At 39.3% G+C, this 12268-nt stretch overlaps 1 protein-coding gene across 4 annotated transcripts in view; it reads right to left on the bottom strand.

Annotated features, from left to right (window-relative positions):
* The window catches only part of CDK14 (cyclin dependent kinase 14), a 334987-nt gene that overhangs the window by 175253 nt on the left and 147466 nt on the right, over positions 1–12268 (bottom strand). The window lies entirely within an intron of this gene.

The following is a 12268-nucleotide window of genomic DNA, read 5'->3' as shown; positions in this document are numbered from 1 at the left end:
TGTGATGCTTTTGCAAAGGAGACTGAGAATTTCATGCTGAATAGCAGAAATCTGTCATATCAGAATTGTGATGACAGCACTTTCTGCTGGTGATGACAATTCTCAATACAGCAGGGATGGAACCCAGTTCTCTACACCAGTATTACCTGACTTGAAATGATACTTCAAATGAGGCAGCAACCTCAGAAGACACCCTAGCTCCCACATTCACAGAAAATGAGAGAAATTCAACAACAACCACATGCCTTCACCAGAAAATCCTCTGCACAGCTGCATAACAAATGTTTGCACAAGGATGAAAAAAGGAGATTGCCCAGGCCATCTTTATCTTGGTGTACTTCAATTTTAAGAGTTTCACTTTGCCACTTCACTAACAAAACAATGTTTTGTGCAAAACTTGTTATGCTTTAAGTGAACCACTTGATCTCTTCTCCCACTACTGGCTTCCCCAGAAACAATTTCACTTGCTCAGAACTGAATAACTACAATATTTGAAGTGAGAAACCAAAGACAAGTCTTTGAGATGAGAGGGGGAATCTTCAAAGACATAGCTCTTAAGTACAATTTATGATTTTTCTGAAGCTTGAACTTGACCAAATTTGGGATGATTTTCAAAATAATAGCCCAATGCTATGCACAGAACAAAGACTACCCATCCCCTAAATGCCAAATCCATACTGTACAGCTGGAATATTTACAATAAGGATCCTCCAGATATAGGTTCAAGATGTGTTCGCCATTTTGGCTGAAACTAAAAGCAAATATAGACAACCTGAGACAGACTTTGGCATTTTTTGCCTTCAAATAATGGTATTTCACTGCTGCGTGCCAGAAGATCACTGCTCCAGGGCTGCACCTTGACTTCAGGGCTCTGGCACACACAGCTACACCTCCTTGAGAAGGCCCTGTGCAGCTTTTTTGTTACCTTCTCTCGATGCGTTCAAACACAAACCCTTTCAGTGCATGTCTCAAGTAACAAGGCCTTCATTAAGAAACTCCTGAGCCTTCCTGGGCTTGATGGCACAATTTCTAGATAGACCAGAGAATGCACAGTGCTTCCTAGGACAGGGGATTAGAAACTCATGCTCAGCAATGCTGGTTCAGCGAGTCTCATTTCCGAACTGAATGTAGAAGCACATCAGCCAATGCCTTTTTTTGACCCAAACTTTAATTAATTGCAAATATTTTCCTCCCTGTGATGAAGACAAGTATAACAACTCCTACAGGTAGCTGAAAATGAGAGAGAGATTAAGTTACTTTTCCAACATAACTGCGCATAGTCTAAACAAAAATCAACAAAGTTGTACAGGGATTTAAAAAAAAAAAAAAAAAAGAAAGAAAGAAAATGCACACTTGCTCAGACTCTGTAATATTTTTCACTCATTTTCCCCCCATACCATCAACTACCATGACAACTCTACAAAAAGTATGCCTTGCTTATGAAACATTGTCTTCCAGACTCACATGAAGAAATGACTTGATGAGTTGGGGTTTTGATTTAAACTTGGGGCAGTGTATAATTGTATGAAGGTCATTTTTATTCAGCAAGACTCTGGTTTATGTAAGTAGACACATGTGTGTTTATGTTTGTGAGCACACTGTGTATAAGCATCTGCTGAAGGGAAAAGAATTCTGACTGATATTTATACAGCTGAAGCAAGGTTTATATACATTACATCCTAGTTCTGGAAAAGAGAGGGTATGCAAACAGAGGGGGAAAAAAAAGGCAAATGTTGATGGTGCAGACTCTTCCTTTCTCCTCTTGAAGGAATTCTAATTATGAATAGATGAGTAAACCACAAGCTAGAAAATGTCCTCAGATATGCTTAGTGCTTCACTTTAACATCAACTATTTTGCTCAACTATCTTGCTCAGAAATCAGAGATTCTGCTACCGAACACAAACATGTTCAGACAAAGGGCAGGACATTTCCTTTCAAAGGCACAGCCAGTGACATGAAATGATCTCTACTTTGCCCACCCTTTTCCGTAATAATAATGTGACTGCCATTCTCTTCTAATTAAATTAGTCACTTCCAGTTCCCATGCAATACATTCTCTTTCCCTCCTCTTCCTCACTCATGATAAATCTCTATGTGACTTAGTCGTCCCATAATTCTGCCTAATTGGTTTCAGCTGTCATTTTTGAAGCTGAAACGCACGGAGAGCCCGGGGCTTGTGAATGGAACAGGAAGCACTTCCAACTGCATTCCCATCATGTAAAACCAGCAATGTGAAAGAACCCTCCCATTAAAACAAAAACAGGAGTATTTGGCTGCCGGCGATGCCATCATGCAGCAGACAGATTGTGCTGCTCCACTGAGGCAGCGAGGCTGTTGTGAGCCATTCCTCTCTGTTCAAAGGGGAGCACATATTATTTATGCCCTAGCAGCTTTCCTGACTAAAATACTTTCCCTTTTGTCACCAACAAATTCTTAAACCGATAATATAATTTACCAATAAAAGTACAGGCACCAGGAATATTTGAAGTGACAGGAGAACAAAAGAAGTTAATTCCTTTTAAATGGCATGTATCCTCCAACCTAAGCGCTCTGCAGATTACTGTGCCACCGTTTAAACTTATTCCATGTCACTGGTATTTTCAAAAGTGTCATAGACTGTGGGATATGCCCAGCCCTCGCCCTGGAGGGATCTCTGCTGAGACAAGAGATTTTGCAATCGCCCAGCAGGACTCCCTGAAAGGGGCAGCCGCTTCTTGGGTCACGGCGAGGAAAAGTGGACCCACAATCCTTTGAGAGACACTATGCAGATCTTTCTGTAACCCATTGGTCTGTCCCAGACCCTCTGTAACCCATTGGTCCCCCGCTGATCCCCTGTATCCCTATAAAAGAAAGCCACCTAGCTCTGTGGGGGAGAGAGCTCGTCCCTGGTTTTTCCCTTCGCCGGAGGGAACCAACAATAAAGCTACCTCTGTGCGGAACCAGCCACACGGGCCTTCTCGTCTCTCTCTGGTCTGGTTTGGCCTGGAGGATGCCCTGCAGAGCTGAGCTGGAATCACGAGCTGATAATCACTAAAGAGCTGATAGCCTCTGCAAGGGCCCTCCTTTGCCAGCAGCTGAGAGGAAGACACTGGGCCTCGGGAAGGCGATCCCTTCCGGGACCATCTCTCCGGACCAGTCACCTCTTCCTGGGTCAGAGCCACGGACCCCCCCACCAGCTGAAATAATAGACTCTTCATTTTCATGTAATTCTGTGGCTTTCTATAATTCAATCTCTTCCCTATATGAGATGACAGTGTTAGCCATGCTAACAAAAAATACCCTACAAGGTGTCTCTGGGTGATACCTAAGGAACATCCAGCAAAACAGCAGCAGTCATCAGCACCAGCTGTGGTGAGCAGCAGGAGAAAGATATATATTAGGGATTCAAAAAAGAAAAAACTGACCCACCAGACAACCTTTATGAAAACAATTCTGCTAACAGATGTTTTTAGTGCCTTGGATTTCTCTCACACTATCAACAAAGACAAGTATACTTCAAAATACATGAACAATACTATACAGAAAAGGAAGCTAGGTGGTGGGTGAGTACATAATACAGATAGAAACCTGTCTGAAAACCCCAGAGAGAAAAAGGGATGCACAGTTGTCTGATTTTTGGCTGTTACTAGAAAAGATAAATTTATTTATGGATACAAACCCCTGTTCATTTCACAGAGAATAACCTGGTTTCTTACAGACAAGTGAAACACACACTACTAAGGAAAGAATTGCTGAATGAAGTAAGAGATCTTCAACAAAATACAGTTTTCTAAAGGTGCTAGTTTATCCTCCTCCTTATTCTCTGCCCACTTTAATAATTCCATCAGCTTTGTGTTCTTAGTAAATCAGGTTAAGGAGACATAACCCACTTAATTTAGTGAGATTATTTGAACAAAAGAATGGCATTGAAAAAATCAATAGGAATTCCTGCTTAGTATGACCAAAACATAGTATCAAATCATCAGCTTGTGTAAACTGTAATGGACTTAGAGACCCCAAAATCAAGAGAGTTGGGACAATTTTTGCAAGCTATAACACATGTGCCCACAAGGATGGACATGTGCACTTTTTCTCTAATTTTTTATGCAATTGAGCTTCCACAACACGGACCACGATATGCACATATAACAAACAAACAAGCAAACAAAAATAAAAATAATAAAAATTTGAAGATACGAAGAAGTTTCTTGTTAGAGCATGGAAGATACCCATAAGATCACAGTGAGACTACTTGCTCCAGGACCACGTAAGCAGAACACATGCATGGCAGGGAGGCTGACACTCCACATACAGCCACACTAGTCAAGTATCCACACTAATATTGGCATGGTACTGACCATGGATAATTCAGTTGTATCTGCACAAGCTCAGCTGGCACAAGAGCCCTTCCTATGGTGATGTGCTTGGCTACAAAAATAGGCCATCTTCAGAGCAGGAAACAACCAGTGCAAAGACTTTCTTTAAAAGCTTCCACATCTGTGTAGACCTCTCTTCACACTGGCTGAGTGATTTTTTCCTGTCATGTATCCTAATCCTACCCATGCATGACTGTAAGATTAATAAAGATTCTACAGGGAAAAACTCAGTTCAGACTGCAAGGAACACAAAAGAAAAAAGGATGCTTCCATGGATTAGATCCTCTTTATTCAAAGTAGTAAAACAGAAAAAACTATTAAGGCTTTTTAACTTTCAAGACCCGGCTCTGTTTATTACTTAGGCTTGATTCTTGATTCCTCCTATTCACCATTTCTTAATTATCTTTTACATCATAAAACTATAATGGTATCTGCAATTATTGACTTATTCATTCTGACTTCAGAATTTTTACTACTATTATTTTGCCAGAACTGCTCATCCCAAGTTTCTGTTTTTAAAGATTGCATAGATGTATTTTTATCAATATGACTAAATTAGTACAAAGCTACATACTTTGTTCAGGAAGGAAAAATCTATTTTTAAGATTTAGAATTATGGTAATCATCACTCTCTAAACAGTAAGTTTTGGATTGGTGGTTTGTTTGTTTGTTTGTTTTTTCAATCTGAACCAAATAAATCAGAGCTGCACATTTTAAGAGGAACTAAATAAGAGTTACAACCCATATTATTGAAGAGAGCATGAGAAAAAAAAGTTTAACTAGACTGGACAGTCTCTAGTGCAAGTTGAGATACTGTCAGGTTTCACCTCAGAGAGACAATGGCAATGCCAGTTTATGACTAAAATTAAAAGATAAGGAATATGTGGGATGCCACCAGAACTACTGATGGTAGAGCTGTGCAGAAATCTGTAACATAGAAGTAATTAATTACTAAAAAAAAAAACAACCAACAAACCAACACAAACAAACAAACAAAAAGCCTACAACTAGAAGAATTTCTTTTTTTAAACTTTGTTTAAAGTAGTAAAAGAAGCTGATACATTTTTTCTTCAGTTCCTGACACAGGGAAGCAACAGTGTATCAACTTCACTGAAAGACTGAAAGTGTTCATAGTTCACTGATGAAAATTATGGTGCAGAAAGATCCATATGGAATGGACTTCAAAAAGAAAAACTAATAATTTTACCTATATCTATTATCAATGACATAATTCTATCGATTATTTGCCTAAATTGTTCTTTAAAAACTGACACTATTAAACAAACCATCACCCCATAGTAGCTTCTTTAGTGCTTTGTTATTGTTATCAATAGAGGCATTCTTGGAATTTAATCTTTCTCTTCCTTACCATAATTTCAGGTTTCCTTTTTTATCCTCTTTACCATTCACATAGAAATAGGTCACTGGCTTTCTCTATGATATATTTAAAGGTTGTAAATGTCTCATCATTTTTTTATCCCCAACTCTTAAGAGCCCTATTTACTTAGACTTTTCCTTAGAAAGCTTTATTCTCGATGTTTACTCACTCTTGTCTTTTTCCCCTCAGGTCTCCATCTGATTAATGTCTTTCTTGCATGTACAAATTTACCCTGTAGGATGGTGGGCTTACCTGTACTGAGTGTCATCACTGGCATGTCTATTATGCCTACTCTGCATGTCTACTATTACTACATGTATGTGTTTTTGATGGACTTCAATGACACTTGAATTTTTATCTGTAATTTAGGAAAAAACTAATTGGGATCTGTCAGAAGGTAGAATATCTCATGTGATTTCCAGTATTCCATCCATCAGCTCAACTCTGCATGTTTCTTATCCTTTGATTTTGTTGAGAGTATTGTTTTGAGGCTTTTTTTAATACTTACATTGAATGCAATTTTTAATATTTAATAAAAAGAAGAATAAACAATAGATGCTAATTATTAAATGGTGCACAACACACCACAAATCTAACCAATATTTACCAACCATTAGTAAATTGTACAAAAATTGGTCATTGAGATACACACAGCCTTCCAGCCTGTTGGACTGTAAATCTTGATTAATTTTATTAATATATCTATTAATCAGCATGTGCCCTCCATATGAATTCTACACAACATTTGGAAATCCTGCAAAGACAGGATCACAGAATCCCAGAATATGCTTAGTTGGAAGGGACCCACAAGGACCTTCAAGTCCAGCTCCTGGCCCTGCACAGCACCATCCCCAAGAGCCACACCATGCACCCAAGCATATTGCATGAGTAACATCTGCCCATGCTCGACATGTGTAAACTTCTTAGCCTAGAAGGAGTATTTTTATTTAAATTTAAATATATTTTCTCATTCCTTCCTTCCTACCGATTCCCATGTCTGGTACAGTCTTTACCTCTTGGCAAAGCGCTAAACAATCTCCTTCTGAAGTACCACCTCAATCCCTCCCTCCTGAAGCTTTTTTTTTTTGCATTTCCAGCCTATACTTGGACATCAGCAGCTCCTGTCTCTGATCTGCTCATTAAAACTTGAAAAACAAGGCTTTCCCAAGAGCAGTATTCCCTTACTGCCTCTTCTCAATAGTACAGGATTTTCTTTCTCTCTGTTTACTCTCAGCCTTGTTCTGTCACCTTTCTGAATACAATTTAAGCAATGCAACTTGTGGCAAACCTGGGGCACGAGGCAGGGTTAAACTACAGGGGAACAGCTCCTTCCCTGGTCAAGGTAAATGGGAACTACTAAATTCAACTGCTCCCATGCTGGGAGTCCTGAGTGACTCTGCTCCTCCCCAGAGAGGACAAGCATGTTCACAGTAACCAAGGGTGTCTGCCAAGAGGTGACTGGAGGCACCTGGCTTGTTGCAGAGCTTCACCAGCTTTCAGTCCTTGCTTACCATAGCTGGACAGGTACCTTGATTTCAAATGGGAAGAAAATCACCCGTCATTTCATTTTCACACCAAAATAATGTTATTCAGGCTCCAAGTTTCACTCTCAGTCAAGGATTAGAAGACTCCTCCTTCTTTCTTTTGCCCAGCTTCTCCCTAGGTATTACACACCACTGAAGGATCCTAGTGATAAGAGCTCAAAAGCAGCTCTGGGACACTATTGATTTACCCTGCTCTCTCACTTGCTAAAAAAATGTGGCTTTTTTTGGTTTGTTTTCATAAACAATCAGTGCCATCCTACCTTTAGTTTCAAAACTTTTTCCCTAATAAAATAAATTAAAATGGAAAACCAGTAATAGCGTTCAATCCAAATTATCCAAAGTTATAAGAAATTGAAATTTTTCAATGGCAAAATTTTTGATCCTTGCAGGTGATGATTTTTTCCCATTTTCTTACATAATACTTTATAAGTATTACATAAGACAAATTTGTCCCAAGACAAATTCAAAATCTCAGCTGTGCAATTCTTAATTCTGATAAAGAGTATATATGTCAATTTCCAATGAGCTTTAAAATGAGAAACTCAAACCTATTTTTTTTCTTACAGGAAGTGGGAGGGAAATGCAACTAATGAACTTTATTAAATAAATTCATTGTACAACAACCTATTTTAGCTGCTGTAATGAAGCAATGACAATTAAACTTCTTTAATGGAAAGTAATTTTTAGAAGCAAAAACATGCACAAATATTAAAATAGGCAAGGCAATTGAAAATGCTTGGGTTTAAATTACGTTATTAGATTACTCTGGAGCTTCTTCACTGTTGAGGCAGTCATAATATTGCTCATTACTCATCCTTCCAATTATAAGTATCTGTTCTTGTTGCAAACCTAGCTCATAAATATTGAAAGCATGATGTAAAGTATTGCTATACAAGCTCACTTTTACATGCCAGAAATAGGACAAGCTGCTGGTTCATTTATTGATAATAATATACTTAAATAATTATGCATAATACTAAAAACCTCATTATCATTCTACCAAGCCTGTAGCAAATACGTTTTGCTTAGGATTGCCTTTCAGCAATTAAATGTTTCTAAATTCAGTCATCTTCCTTTTAAATAAACAAGTGAAGCAACAAACGGTAGCAGCTAATGATCATTTTAGAGTAAACAGATGTGAACCCATCTTCAGAGATCTCTCAATATGCCTGAGATCTCACCTGTAAAATTCACCACCTCCTTGGGCAAAGCTGGCCATACCAGTAACACTTCCACTAAAGGCACCATCCCCATAAGATCGCCTAAACTAATACCTAAACAGAGCCTGGCAAGGAAGGGAACAAAACCCAACAATCACACTCCTCCACTGAACTGTAAAGCTGAGCTGACCTTTTACTTCGGGAAGTCACTGCAGTCTCAGACAGCATACGCAAAGTGTGTAAAAATTTAATTTTCACATCTTGTTTAGCACATCCCAGTTAAATATATTGAAATGATTTTCTTTACCATCTTTACGTGAAAGTCTATCAGCCATTCAGGTTTTGTAGAGGAAATTCCAAGCAGCTCATTCGCAAAACTCCCCAGGTAGTAAGCAATGGCTCTCAGTCATCCAGTGATAAAACTGAGCTCTAAGAACACTTTGCAATATGCTGATGTAAGAGTTAACAAAGAACACAAAGAAACTATGCCTGAGTAACAAGGTACTGTATTCTAAACTATTTTTGACTAAGTTCTTTCACTCAAAAGGAGTTAGCTCCCTTTCTCTTCTTCCACATAAATGTGTACAGCTCCACATTCACCACCAAAATGTTTATATGGAAAATAAATTTCTCCTGTTCTTCAACTGTCAAACAGAATTTTTAAAGATTGACTTTTCTTGGCTTTGCAGAATGTCATGGGTTAGCAAGCATAATTCCGGAAGTGATGTTCTTGCAAAGGGGTGCTTACAGCTTCCTCTGTGACCTGACAGAACCTATCAGCTGGCCAGTTTGAATATGGACAATTCTTTGAGCCACTTAAAGTTGTGACCGCCTTTGTGATACACACTTAAGAATAGACAAACTCCCCCCCCAGCTCTGTCTCATTTCCGGTGCTGGGACAGGTGGCCGTGGGCCCCATGTGGGGGCCAGCAGGCCCAGCCCAGGCCCTGCTCAGGCCAGGCCATCCTGGAGCCGATGGGCCCTGTTCCACCTGCGGAACCCCCCCACAGCCCTGCTGTGGGCAGCCGGAGCGGCTCAGCTCCCCCCCCTCCAGTGTGGCCAAGATTCAGCTGAGGCTGCACCGCTGTCCGGCACAGATCATGTGAGCAACAGCGATAAACGAAATTCCAGCTGCAAGGCCTGGGTGAGATTAACCCTTTTAGTGCTGTGAAGAGCTGAAAACCTGAGGGAAGAGAAAGAGGAGATGCTTAAAGCTGAAATTCTGTTGTAAAGCTATGAAGTATCAGAGTACCCGTTGTAATTTCATGAAGGCATGGGGGGTGGAGTGTTCAACTTGTGAGCAAAAGCACCTGCGCTGAGATAGGCAGATGCTGACGCAGCTGTAATTTCATGAGAAGTTTGAACAGGGAGAGATGGAAGCGATGAGGACTTTTGCTCCAAATGGGAAAGGAGAAAACCTCAGTTCCTAGAGATGCTCCCAGAGATAGTCCTAAAGATGAAGATGAGAAGGACCCTTTGCTCCCAGGGAAGGAGAAGGGCCTCTGTTCTTAGAGATGAAATGCTCCCAGAGATGGGTGAAGAGAACTTTTATTTCTGAACAGCTCAAACTTAAAATTGTACCCCAAAAAACTTCAAGAGTGGACCCTCGAAAGCAGTTGTGGGAAAAGCTGCAAGTCGGGGAAGGGACTCACATGCGAGCAGAGAACCAACCCGGGCGGTTGTCTCGTGATAATTTCTCCATAGCATGGGCAAGAGAGACTCCTCTTCCTAAATGGACTGAACAAGGTTATTATGGAAGTGGTAAACAGACTGAACATCTCAAGGGTTGTCTTTCTACATTGTCAGTGGGAGAAGGAAGAAAGGGGGGGGGGGGGGGGGAGGAGAAGTGTTCTAAAGGTGTGGTATGATTTTTTTTTCTCCTTTTAGGTCTGTTAATAAACTTCTTTATATTCTTTCAAGTTTGGTGCCTGCTTTGTCTTTCTCCTACTTCTTATCTCACAGAAGATAAACAGTAATGAGTATCTTGGACCAAACCACTACACTAAATTGGTGTTTCTACCCGGTTACAAACCCAACCCACTACACAGACCACCAAGGTTAAAGTTAAAAAACTCTGTCATGTTTTCATCTGACAGACATTAAAAAAAAAAGGTAATTTGAAGGACCCAGAGAATTTAATGACTGCCATGTTTCCTTTCAGAGGCTATTCTGCTTTCAGCATTTAACTTATTACTGTAATGCATTTTGCAATGAAAGGTGCTACATGGGAATAAATTTCATTTTACTCTTTCAGGGTCAATGCTGAAACTAAACACTTCTGATAACATCAGACATTTCACCAGTATTATTTTCCCAATGGAATCATCACCAACCTAGCAACACAAAGTTTCCATTTTCTGAGAACTCTCAGATCACTAACTGTTCATTCCTAATTTAGTCATGATACCTCATTCAAATGTCTTTTATTATGTTTGAAAAGGTCAGTAGTGATCAATGGCAACAGTGTATCAGTACCATGATATCTCTTTAGGAAATATATCAAATTCAATCCCTTTTAGGTTAGGATTCAGTCATTCAGAAATGTATACCACCATGTAATTTTAATCACATTAATATTTTTACTTCTTTCAGTGCAAATTACTCATATGATTGAGCTAAACCATGTACAGGTGTTAAAACAACAACAAACCAGACATTACTGGTACAGAGCTCAGTAATACCGATTGCACAGCTAGATTGCATACTCAACCAGCCAGAATTTGTACATTTAAATGGGCAACTGTAAGTTTTGCCTCTGCACATTCATATTATGCACTGACTGGAAGCTTTTTAACAAAAGGAACAAATGAGATCTTTGCAATCATGCAATTAAAACCTGTATCATGCACACCCACAAGAATTCAATTCAGGTTATGTGGGCATTCTCGAGCATTATCAGACAGCATTAGCTATTTGATCAGACTATAACTTTACATTATCTAACAATGAGAACAGACTTCTGTTATGAAATTCTGTCATCTCAAGGCACAGGAGCATGTTACAATGTCATTATTATACAGTCTTTAGGCTGTTAGGAGAGAATAAAGTATCCTTCCTTTCTTCCTGAGCACCACCTTGAGAGACTGCCTACCAGCCTAAACACTAAAATATTACTTGGATCAGTTGCTAGAAACCATTACTAAATGAGATTCTGAAACAGTCTCAATAGCCACCAAATGCCATGGGAACCAGAAGGTGCAACCTCCAGCAGGGTTGGTTCGTTGTTGAAAAACAGCTAAGTGAATCCAGAAGAATGTTCCACTGCATGAAGCTTAATCTGTGTCTATACTTATCATGGACAGTACCATGATATAACATGTGTCTGGGAGCCAGAGTCTTAAACAACCTGTCAAAATAACCTTACTGGATATAAAATCTAGAAATTTGCATCAGTGTAATAAGAAAAATGTAAAATCCAGAAATTTGAAATTAGTATAATAGGGAAAACCATGTATTTTAGGGAGAAACATATTCTATACATCTAATTTCTCAACCAGTTCTGAAGAATACAGCTAAATACAGCTGCTGATAAATGGGACTGCAAAATGTATTCATGTAAAGATATGCAAATAAGTACACTGACCATTACATAAAATTAAGTATCAAGGCTTTTCCTATGCTAATTCAGTGTGTAAGTCAGGAGCAGGAGAACCACTGATTTTCAGAAAAGGAATTAAATTTTCATTACTGTTCCAATACCTGGGGTAAAAAAACATGTACTGTATCAAATGCTCTCCAGGCTGCTGCAGCTGAATACCCACACCTTCACAGTGTAGCACTTTTATGTAAATACACAAGGTGAACAGCTTCTCCAGACAACATTTTGTAAT

The sequence above is a fragment of the Aphelocoma coerulescens genome, chromosome 2 (assembly GCF_041296385.1).
Source record: "Aphelocoma coerulescens isolate FSJ_1873_10779 chromosome 2, UR_Acoe_1.0, whole genome shotgun sequence".
Classification (NCBI taxonomy): domain Eukaryota; kingdom Metazoa; phylum Chordata; class Aves; order Passeriformes; family Corvidae; genus Aphelocoma; species Aphelocoma coerulescens.
This window is presented reverse-complemented; position numbering and strand designations above follow the sequence as displayed.